Raw genomic sequence first — 12,349 nt, forward strand, 5'->3', positions numbered from 1 at the left:
GTCTTTCTGCATACGATTCCCCCACAAACATCTTCAGAACATATCTGTGAGATTACTTCCTTCATACCAGGGTCTTGTGTAGCTATTTCCTTCTAGTGGCTACACTCTTTAGAGATGCTCAACTCACGACAAAGTCATGAGAGTTCTTAAGAACATTACGAGATGCATGAGGTCCAGCTTCCATGAAGCCCATCCCTGAGGTTGCATAAGCAGTAACAGTGACTAGAGAGAGGAGATGCTCATGGAATCACTTGCGAGTTGTGCAGAGAGTTTCAGGGATGTAGCTTTCATAATGTCAGACACACCGGGGTGGGTTTTCAGTGACTGTCTGAGTCACCTATGTTCCTATAAGTGACCCAAATATAATAATTGGTTTATCAGGTTAAACTTTGTGACATGGTTTCTTTAGCCTATTGTTGGTACTCTATCTAGGCATTTGCTCACATCTCCAGTAGGCCCATATAGAGAGTTTATCCATAACTTACTATTTTGTTCTCAGGCTAGTTCAGGCTAGCTCCACTGAGGGTGGTATAGAATAGCCTCACATTTCCCAAAAGTAGAAACCAAGACACAAAGGTTAAAGAGCTCCTGAAGTACCAGAAAGAGAAGTGGAGGTTTCCCATTTGGCAGGGGAAGTTGGTGAGTCTGGATCAGGGTAGGAAAAAAGAGAGAAAGGGTGTGAGCAGAACCCAAAGATCCTGGTAAGAGATGAAGGCAGTGTGTGTGTGTGTGTGTGTGTGTGTGTGTGTGTGTCAGGGTAAGATGTCAGGGTAAGAGGGTAAGTATCATTTCTACCAGTCTTAACCCCGTAAAAACTATGAAGTGAAAATAATTTAAAACAAGGACACTGAGGATCGAGTCACACTAGTGGGCAGTGTGATGTCACTCAGGATGGAGTCCCACGCGTGAGCAGTGTGCCGATGCAAAAGCAAAGTGCAAATTGAGGTCCTCATAACTTGTGTTTGCCAAGCCCTTTCTGGGGGAGCCTAGTGACACGTTAGAAGAATGAAATATTTGAAACAAGCACCTTTCAGAAGCAACACATTACCTTCCAGATTCTACACATGAGTAAATGGAGATTTCCCTGGAAAGTTCTGTGTATCTGGTATGGAAATGGAGTCTATGAGCTTCAAAAGACTCATGAAACCAGTGAATGAAACAGAATAAGAGGAGGTTGTGAGGAAGGGGGAAGGAAAGTAGGGAAGAGGAGGAGGAGAGGGGTGAGAGCTGGGGTTGAATTCTGGAACATTTCAGGGGTGTTTGATTTCTATCCCACTCTGCCTTAACCTTGACCAGGATGACTGTGTTATTAGTATTCATGCCTTGCTTGGAGACACTTGACTTAATTTTTAAAGAAATCACAATCTTTTAAGATAAAAGATGCTTTGGAGATACTCTTCCTGGACAATTCCTCAGGACAATTCGTGAGGACAATTGTCCTTCCTGGACAATTCCTTTTCCCATGTGTGATGCTTCCCAAAATCCTGCAAAGAAAAATGAAAGCCTGTATTCAGTGTGCAGTGTGTAGGTGTGAAGGAACTGCACCCCAAGTAGCTAAGCAGGCAGGGTGGGGGTGCGGATGGTGGGGCTGTAAACACCAAGTTCCTGAGTGAGGCCAGCTCTTCTCACAGCCCATGGCACAGCCTCAGCTCAGCAACTGACCTGTAGCAGGAACCTCTAGTGAACGGAGGGCACTCAGCCCAGGGCAGGCCAGTTCTTCCACTGCCCACTAACTGAACATGCAAAAGGAAGGTATAGGAAAGTGTGTGTGTGTGTGTGTGTGTGTGTGTGTGTGTGTGTGTATGTGTGTGTGTATGTGTGTGTGTGTATGTGTGTGTGTATATGTGTGTGTGTATGTGTGTGTGTATGTGTGTGTGTATGTGCATGTGTGTGTATGTGTGTATGTGTGTGTGTGTATGTGTGTGTGTATGTGTGTGTATGTATGTGTGTGTATGTGTGTGTGTATGTGTGTATGTATGTGTGTATGTGTGTGTATGTGTGTGTGTATGTGTGTATGTGTGTGTATATGTGTGTATGTGTGTGTGTATGTGTGTGTGTGTGCATTAATATGTAGTAATAAACAATAATTAGAGGTTTCTGCCCACCTTAGATCATCTAGTTCCCGCTTGTCATATTCCACCTGGGCCCCTCCTACTCCAAGTGGCTGTACTCATGGCTGTGCTCTCACCATCCTCCTCCCCATGGTGTCCTCTTCCTTCACTTCTCCATCTTCCTCTCCTCAGGTCTCTTCCCTCTCTTTAGAGTCTCTCCTCAGACCCTAAGCGCAGGAACGGAAAGCTCTGCCTACCTCTTTTCTGCCCAACTATAGGCTGTGGGTATCTCTATTAACCAATAGTTTTAAACTAAGGAGTTAGGTTTGTACAACAAAAACTGGTAAGTGTGAGAATTCACTCCTAGGCAGCTAGACCTTCAGGTACAGATTTAGCATCACAACACATAGCAACAGAACAAACCTCAACATCGTGAACATGTGTATGTGTGTGAGTGCATGCGAGTATACGAATATGTGTGTGTAAGTATTTGAGTGTGTGTATGTGATTATGTGAGTGTGAATGTGTGTGTGAGCATATCTGTACGTGTGTGGGAGTGTGTGTGTCTGAATCTGAGTTTGTATATGTATGCATGTGTGTAAGTGTATGCATGTATGTATGTGTGTGTGTGTGTGTGTGAGAGAGAGAGAGAGAGAGAGAGAGAGAGAGAAGGAGAGAGAGAAGGAGAGAGAGGGAGAGAGAGAGAGAGAGAGAGAGAGAGAGAGAGATGTGTGTACCAGACAGAATTTTAAAATTTAGAGTTTCTTCTACTGGAATGTTTAGTGCCAGGAGGGACACTCTCTAGGGAATGTTTACATAATTGTAAAGATGTAATTGTTCCTTTCTCAGGACACACTTCCTGGGAATTTAATCCTTACCAGAAACAATGAAAGCTATTAGTGAAAAGACGTGGTCAATCCGAAATCAAAATCCAGGTTGCCAATGTTAACAGCGTATGTAGATTTTCTTTCTAGGATTCTGGGCCCTCAAGTGCAAAGCTATTTTAACATGAAATACTGTCTGTTTCCTTTATGTACATGCACAGGAATTTAATATTAGTAGCTGTATGATGTCTCATTCAACTGGATACAGCTGCAAGGAGCTGGAACCAACCCAACCTTTCCTGGTCCTTTGCAGCCTCAGGTACCCCAGGTAATTCTTTTTCTCTTGTTCTAAAGTGAGCACCTGTGCCCTGGAAACTGTCATGCAATCTGGAAACAAAAGCAGTGATACAGGAAGCTTATCCACCACATCTGTGTGTCCCATGTCTCCTACTTTGCGGAACAGGACCATCAAGAGGGACAGAGAACAGTTCTCTTCTGCCCTGCAGCACATTTTCCACCTTCTCCACCCCCATAGAACCTGGCACCACGATCTTCAGGACAATTGGCTTTGTAACACTGCAGGAATTTGGGTCACAGAAGGTTTTAGTCTGCTTTTACTGCGGTTATAAAGTAGTAGCATTGATTTAATCACAGGGCCCCTGTGCTTGTAGGAAGCACTCCCCAGTTTTTGGCTAGCTGTCTGGAATGCATCCATAGGGAGAAGTGTGTGAAAGTCTGTAAGGCCCCTGGCTTCAAGAGAAAGGCAAGATTACACCCCTCCCCGTCACAGCAGGGAGCCTGAAATCAAAGGCAACTAATATGCATATCTGTCCCTGCCTTTATTCCTGAGGTGTAATTGCTGCAATTGTGAGTTCATTTGTGTCTCAGCAGGGCTGGGCTGCTCACTGGTGCCTGCCTTCTGCCTTGACTGTTGTGAACTGTGATCCCCAGAGCGCCAGGCACAAAACTCACTTTCTAAATATCTGCATATGAGAGGAAAGGAGAGAGGGAAGGAAGTGCAGAGGGAAGAACGGATAAAAAGGAAGGAAGGAAGGAGGAAGGAAGGAGGAAGGAGGAAGGAGGAAGGAGGAAGGAAGGCGTAGGTGGGAGGTGCTACATGTGGAAAGATTCTCAACAGCTATGGCATCCAGAGGTTCCCAAGTCAACTTACACTTTTCTCATTTGTAATGTGGAGAGACTGTGAGCAGGACTTACAGTCTAACATTTGGCCAATTAGACTGTGTTAGGTAGGAGAGGCCCCTGCCTCAGGCAGGCTCTATGCTCTTAGAGGGTCTTGCTGTCCTCTGGTTGTAGGCTTCTAGCCATGAAACTCCAGCAGCTCATGAAGTTCTTTTTAGAGGCCTCAACTTAGGGCAAGACACAATTCCTAACTTCATTGCAGGAAAGAATTTGAGGTCGAGCAAGTTTGCAGCAGAATTGGAGCTTATTAAGAAGACACTTTATCATAGGCTTAAGCACAGAGGTTAAGAGAAAGAATAAGACACACTCAAGTGTGGGCGCAGGCATCTCATGGGGAGACTCATGAGTAATTGTTTTAGCAGTAGTGTTGCCTTAACAGTAGGTATATATACAATTTTGATGCCTTTTGGGGTATACCCTAAAAGGGTGGCTAAGACCCCTTTGAATTAGAGAATCTGTCCTGGAGGCACTGGGTTGGCAATTTAGAATAAGGAGAAATTCAGAGGGACACCTGGGCCCTGCCTGATGTCTAGAAAGCCTGACGACGTTCACACACACACATGTTTTATAAAGACTCTTTGTCTTTTTTTTTTTTAATTCTTTAATTCTTTTTTACAGTCTAGTCTTTATTCCCCTCCAGTTCTGCCACCCACACTCCCCATCTCATACCTCCTCCACACCTACCCCCCCATCCCTGTCTTCAAAGGGATGTCCCCATCCCTCCACCCTGACCCCACCATACCTCCCTGCTCCCTAGGCCTGAGTCTCTCCAGGGTTAGGTGCATCTTCTCTCACTGAGGCCAGACCCGGCAGTCCTCTCCTGTCTATGTGTTGGGGGCCTCATATCAGCTGGTGTGTGTTGCTTGGTTGGTGGCTCAGTGTCTGAGAGATCTCAGGAATCTAGGTCAGTTGTGACTACTGGTCTTCCCATGGGGCTGTCCTCTTCCTCACCTTCTTCCAGCTTTTTCCCAGTTTAACCACAGGGGTCCCAGACTTCCATCCATTGGTTGGGTACTAGTATCTGCATCTGACTGTTTCAGCTGCTTGTTGGGCCTCTCAAGAGTAGTCATGATAGGCCCCTGTTTGCAAGCACACCACAGCATCAGTAACAGTGTCAGGGCCCTAGGTCTCCCCTTGAGCTGGATCCCAATTTGGGCCTGTCATTGGACTTCCTTTCTCTCATGCTCTTCTACATTTTTGTCCCTGCAGTTCCTTTAGACCAGAACAATTCTGGGTCAGAGCTCTTGACTATGGGATGGCAACCCCATTCCTCCACTTGATGCCCTGTCTTTTTACTAAAGGTGGGGCTCTACAAGTTTTCTCTCCTCACTGTTGAACACTTCATCTAGGGTCCCTCCATTTGAGTCCTGAGAATCTCTCACCTCCCAGGTCTCTGGTACATCCTAGAGGGTCCCTGCAACCTCCTACCTCCTGAGGTTGCCTGTTTCCATTCTTTCTGCTGGCCATCAGGGCTTCAGTCCTGTTCCCCCTACCACTCCCCCAATACCTGATCATGTTCTCCCTTCCCCTCCCTGTCCCTTTCCACCCAGATCCTTTCCCTCCCTCTGACCCCCGTGATTGTTTTCTTCTCCCAAGAGGGATTGAGGGATCCTCACTTGAGCCCTTAGGCTTGTTCACCTTCTTCAATTCTGTGGATTGTGTCCTGGGTATTCTGTACTTTTTTGGCCAATATCTACTTATTAGTAAGTACATACCATGCATGTCCTTTTGGATCTGAGTTACCTCATTCAAGATAATATTTTCTAGTTCCATCCATTAGCCTGCAAAACTCATGACATCTTCGTTCTTAATAGCTATGTAAATGAACCATATTTTCTGTATCCATTCTTCCATTGTGGGACATCTGGGTTATTTCCAGCTTCTGGCTACCACAAATAAGGCCACTATGAACATAGTGAACACATGCCACTGTGGCATGGTGGGGCATCTTTTCTTTATAAGTAAGACTACAGGGAAGTTTTGGTGTTGAGGTGGCACCTTGGGTAGAATTGTAATTAGATAAAGCCTTGTGCCACAGTGGTTACATAAGTTATTAAAACACCTTTTACCCTTGATGAAGTTTCTTTTGAAAGTCCTAGGAAAAAAACCCCAAGATCACATTTGGGAAAGGAGAAAGGCCATATATGCTCAGGCCTTAAGTGTGGTTCATTGCTATTTAATATTTTTTATTTGAAGCCCCTCTATCTGAGGAATGTTGTGTCATTGTAGGTAATCCTTCACAGGAAGTGTTAACTCTGCTGGCATTGGTGACCCTCAGTAGGTGAGAGACCTCAACTGGACTGCAGAGTGAGTGACCACTTTCCTTCCTATGTCCCCTTACTTTTCTATCCTGCCCCTTACCTTAAGCTGCTGTTCCCCTTCCCTGTGCAGAAGAACCGGATGTGTGTCTATATGGCTGTCTCTCTCTGACAGTTCATCCAGAACCTTCACTGCAAGTGTGTATACCCAGGGCTTAGTGGTATCCAAGGGGTCGGTTGCTTTTGGAAAGCTCTGGTGTGCAGATAGAACCGTGTGTGATGTGCACTTGGGACTTATTAGTGCCATGAGTATGTCTTGGAGTGGAGGGAACCAAAAGGAGAGAGGTGGAAATTCTGGATCTGAGTTCCCTGAGCCCAGAGCAGACTCAGCAGAAACCACCAAGAGTTCTAAATTCTAATCTAGAGTTTGAGATCAGTGAGTTCTATTGTCAACCTCCTACAAGAAGCCTCTACAGCTGGTATTAGCTTCATCCATAACCACTGAGTATTTAAATTTATAACATGTGGGTTATTGGTATATGTGTGTGTGTGTGTGTGTGTGTGTGCGTGCGCGTGTGAGAATTAGCCTTATCAGAATGCCATCTTGTTTACAGCTTCTGTGTCAAATAACTGGGTATTCTCATTATCTCATCTACCTCTCACCTAGCTATCTATCTGTCCATCTGTCCATCCGTCCATCCATCCATTCATCATCTATCTCTATCTATCCACCCATCCATTATATTTGAAAAAAAGAAAAAGAAAAACCATGTTACCTTTCAACTTCTTTTGCCCACTCCCCAGTCCATGTGGGATTATGCTTCCGCCATTAGAATCATGCTTAGAAAGCCCTTCTCTTACTACAAAATGATAGAAACAGTGGTATTTGTTTCTGTTAGTTCTTTTTACAATTGAATTACTTTAAAATGAACTCCTTAAGCCACCTGGAATTTATTTCAATATATGCTATGAGAGCTCAGGGTACAGCCCAGTGATAGTGTGCTTGCCTGACACATGAGGCCTTAAATTCAATTCCTATCACTAAACACACACACACACACACACACACACACACACACACACACGCCATAACTACTGTTTGTTAAAAAGCCAACTTGTCTGTGTTATTTGGTAAATTCATTTCAGTTTGGATCTGTTTCTAAAGTCTTACGTCTGCTGTCTGCTTTCAAGGCCAACTCCCTTTTGATGTCAATATGTGCTGTTTTGAATTTTTTTTGCAGCTGTATAGCATAGCTTTATATAAATATAACAGAGTGCAGAAGGGTTCCCCCATTTCTTCCTTTGCAGATTCTAATTAGTGATGCATGTCACCACTCAAATCAACAAGTGTCACTTCTGTTATCAGCAAAGCCTATTGCTCCAAGCCCCGGCGTCCCAGAAGAGCACAGAAAGAGAAGCCACAGGGTTAAGCCCACAACTTCTAGGTGTGTGAGGTACTAATTATCAGGTCTTTTCAATTCCTGAGACCTTGACCTTAACTTTGTAAAATGCATAGCCTACCTGAGCACACTCTCGATTAAGGATAAGTGAGTTTCCCTACGACCAGAGTTACTCATTTGCTGTTATTTTATGCCTTTCTTCTTCTTTTTTTTTTTTTGAGACATGGACTTTTTACTTTACATTTTACTTTAGTCCTAGCTGTCCTGAAATTCACTCTGTAGACCAAGCTGGCCTTGAACTCAGAGAGATCCACCCAAGTGCTGGGATTAAAGGCGTGAGCCACTACACCCAATCCAAGCTAAAATTTTAGTAACACTATTGGCCTAATTTTTATTGTTTTAACTTATATGAAAGGGAAATAATTTTACCTCAGACTTATTTATACAAATATCATGACTATATTACATTAGTTAGCATATCGACTTTGGTAAACATACATTTAATACAAACCAAAGAAAACCTCTTTCTAGGTTGTAAGAGTGTTACAGAAAGAGTTGTAAGAGTATTAAAAATTGTAAGAGTATTTTAAAAAGTGAGGGGAAGGGGTTGCGGTGACACTGCCTCTCATGCCAGTAGAGAGTAAAGCAGACAGGGGGATCAATGCCAGTCTGGGCTACATAATGGGAGCCAATATCAACCAACCAAGCACACAAACAAACAAACAAACAAACAACTGTGTTAAAAGAACAAAGGATCCATCATCATAGTTAAGGCACTAAAATGAAGGTGAAAGAAATTTCACATTTCTGTGTATGTGATGCAGAAAAGCCCTCATCCCGACAGACTGTATCTACATCCTACTGACAGAAAGGCCCAAGGGAGTTAGCACACAATCACCTACAAAGCTTTCCTTGGTGTATGGTTACATGGGCATGCTGTACATCAGCAGTGAGGTGGGCCACCCACCTGCAGACAACTCTTGGCTTAAGGAAGTTATCTTTTTTGTTTGTTTGTTTTTTCGAGACAGGGTTTCTCTGTATAGCTCTGGCTGTCCTGGAACTCACTCTGTAGACCAGGCTGGCCTTGAACTCAGAAATCCACCTGCCTCTGCCTCCCAAGTGCTGGGATTAAAGGCGTACGGCCAGCAGGAAGTTATCTTATTCCAGTGTTTGCCTTTCACAACTATCTATCCTTGTTCCGTCCTCTAACCATTATGGTTTCTAAGGATATTCTTCTTGAATAGTTCTTTTAATTTAAAATAGTTGTTTAGATAAGGCAAAGGTCTCAACTCCTCCCATTATTCACGGGCCTTCCCCAGTTTGTTTACATGAGGCACTCTCTTTCCTTCTGCTCATTGACTTTCATTGCCACTTGACATCTCACTGACACAACTCTGAGGAACCTCATCAGCTACCTGTCCACAGAGTGATTGCTATTTCATTATTTCCACTGTTGTGGTTTTCCATCCTCACAATTCACACTATATTTTCCTGGAGATAGCTTATTTCAGAAGGCTAGCTGGAGTCTAGATGCTGAAGTTCTAGTCTTAACTCTTTCTAGAAAGATGGATGTGGGAAAGTTGGTTTATAGAATAAAAAAAAAACATCTCTTATGGATATCCATGAGAGTTAAATAAGAAAGTGTTCACCTGGCATCAAATGCTGATATAGATTACTTATTTTGTTTCTTTTGACCTCCCAGGCGAGAACAGCTAGTGCCACCATGATGATGTCTGTGCTACCACCAAGTCTGTAAGCAGGATATACAGTCTCTGGGTACATTTTCTTCATTCAGAGGCAATCTTGTGGCACAGATGGAAGGCAGATGGGAAAGATGCCTCGGGTGCTGCTTTTACATGTCCTACAAAACCCATCATTTCCTTATTTTCCACTCCCTAGATTCTGGGGCAACAATCACATAGGTTGGATTCCTTCAGCATTAACTATGAAGATACGTCAGAGCCAAAGTATGAGACAGAGAAGATGTTCACTAGACCAGATCTCCTTAAAAGATGAGACAAGAGAGTCTCCAATCCTGGTTTCATCCTCTGGTCCTACAACTTACAAGCCTTTGGCTTAAGATTGACAGTGCCCTACACTGGCCTTCCGTGTGCTGGCTGTCAGGTGAGGCCTCTAGACGTCCCACATCTAGTCTCTCTCGTGGTCCATCAGTTTTGTAGCTGATGGTGGTAGGGCACCAACACTAGACGTTGTGAAAGGCAACATTTAACTGTTGCAAATGCTGGGATTCTGTAGTCCTGTGTGACCCCTGACTAGAAAATAGAAAGCCTTACCCTTTTTTGCTAAGGACTGTGAACTTTCATCCCTGGAATTCTGGTCTCTTTGACAGATTTTCTCTTTCTTCTTCCTTTCTGGTATTGTAGAATGCTGTCACTATCAACTAAGCGATATCAAACCTTAGAAGTCGAGCTGCTTTATTACTGGCTGATTTAATGCATGTTCTGAATTTTTGCCCTTTCTACTCTCATTAGTCCAATAGCTTGAAGAGATATAAACATGTGCTGGGATGGCCTTTAGATAATTCCTTTTTTAAATTGAAAAGACATTTTTCTCTTATTCAATACATCCCAACCACAGTTTCCTCTCCATCCACTCCTCCCAGCTCCCTTCATCTCCCCTCTCCTTTGTATCTATTCCCTCCTTCATCTCCCTTCAGAAAATAGCAGACCTCCAAGACACAACCACCAAACATGGCAAAACAAACTACAGCGACAAAGCCAAAGCCTTTACTTTGAACCTGGACAAGGGAACCCAGTTGGAGGAGGAAAGTCCCAGGAGCAGGCAAAAGAGTCAGAGACACTCCCGCTCCCTGTTAGGAGTTCAATAAGAGTACTATGTTAACAGCCATCATATATAGAGAAGCTGGGAAAGACCCATACAGGCCCCGTGCTTGCTAATTCAATCTCTCTGAGCATATATGCTCCCTACCCAGTTGAGTCAGTGGGCCATGTTCTCCTGGTGTTCTCCATCCCCTGGCTCCTACAATCTTTCCTCTCTCTCTCTCTCCTACTGGATTCTTCAAACTATAAGGGGATGTACCTGATAGAGACCTCTGATTTAGACTCCCTCTTTCTGCATAATGTCTGGATGTAGGTCTCTGCATATGCTCCCATCTGCTGCTGGTGGAAGCCTCCTTGATAATGGCTAGACAAGGCATGGAATCATGAGTACGGCAGAGTGTCATTAGGAATCATTTCATTGGTTTTTGTTGTTGTTTTGCCAGTCATGGTTGGTTCTACCCTAGGGCTCTAGGCTATTCATTCTCTACTGGTTACTAGCCAACCCAGGCAGTTTTGGGCAAGGGTTCCCTCTCGTGAATTGGACCACCTCAAGTTAAATCAGACATTGGTCGGCCACTCCCACAAGTTCTGAAATTGTAGGCCAAAGGATATTTGGCTGGGTTGGTGACCAGGTTTTCTCTTTCAGTAGCTTGCAGAGAACCTTCCCACATTAAAGACAATAGAACTTAGGGGTGAAGATCCCATGTAGGCACACCTGCTTGACCTCTCTATGTTCAATGAGCTGTATGGATGTTGTCCTTGATCATGGAAACCTGCGGTCAATTTTTGAAGAGCAACTCTCTGTGGCAAGGACAGGAAGTGGTTTTTCTCCTTAGAACTATTTAAAAGTTAAAACTAAATACATCTTACATTCTGAGTATGTATTGTATGTCCATGTGTGTGGTAAGCACTTGTCTGTGGATGCCTGTGGAAGCCAGAAGCCAATATTTGAGTGTCTTCCTCACTCACTCTCCACTTATATTTTTATCTTCTGAAATAGGGTCTCTCGTGGAACCTGAAGCTTGCCATTTATGCCAGTCTGATGGGCTGGCTGGTCCCTTGGGTCTGCCTGTCTCTGCCCTCCAAGTGCTTTTAGCAATGTGCTACTATGACAGGTTTGTTATGTGGCTGCTAAGGATCTGAACTCCTTAGTCCACATAGCTGAACAAACAGTACTTTTTCCATTGAGCCTTCTTTCCAGAGCCTAGAAAATTAATTGACTAAAGATATACATTCAGTTAAGATGTACAGAAAATGAAAGAAAAATTGTTTTCCCTAAAAAAAAAAAGCCATTAAGATTTTGATGCCATTTTACTATTTTTTCACTGTTTTTAATGCTAAGTGTGCACAACACATGTCTATTCTGTTCAGTCAACATAAGGAGACAGTTTCCTACATTGTTCAAATATTTATTAAATAGATGTGGGTTGCATGAACTGTGTCTCCGGCATGTTAAGAATACAGAGACAATGGAAAATATAAGACCAACAAAGAACTTTCATATCCCTTTCCATATGGGATGGTTATAACCCTGTGTAGGATATAGGGCTGTAAATATTTCCAACTTTCAGCTGAGGACTCATGGCTCAGAGACAGGAAGGAACTTAGGCTTGGTTAAGATCACAGTCTCTGATGCCACTTATTAGTTATGTGGCCTTGGAGACAATAGCTTTTCTAAGATTTGTTGGTCCTGAAGCTTACTTCATCTTAGGAGTTCTCCCTAAGAAAATGAATGAAAATACCATTGTTGAAAACATTAGTGAAGCCTGCAGTGGTGGCACACGCCTTTAATCCCAGCACTTGGGAGGCAGAGGC

The sequence above is a fragment of the Grammomys surdaster genome, unplaced genomic scaffold (assembly GCF_004785775.1).
Source record: "Grammomys surdaster isolate TR1022 unplaced genomic scaffold, NIH_TR_1.0 126036, whole genome shotgun sequence".
Classification (NCBI taxonomy): domain Eukaryota; kingdom Metazoa; phylum Chordata; class Mammalia; order Rodentia; family Muridae; genus Grammomys; species Grammomys surdaster.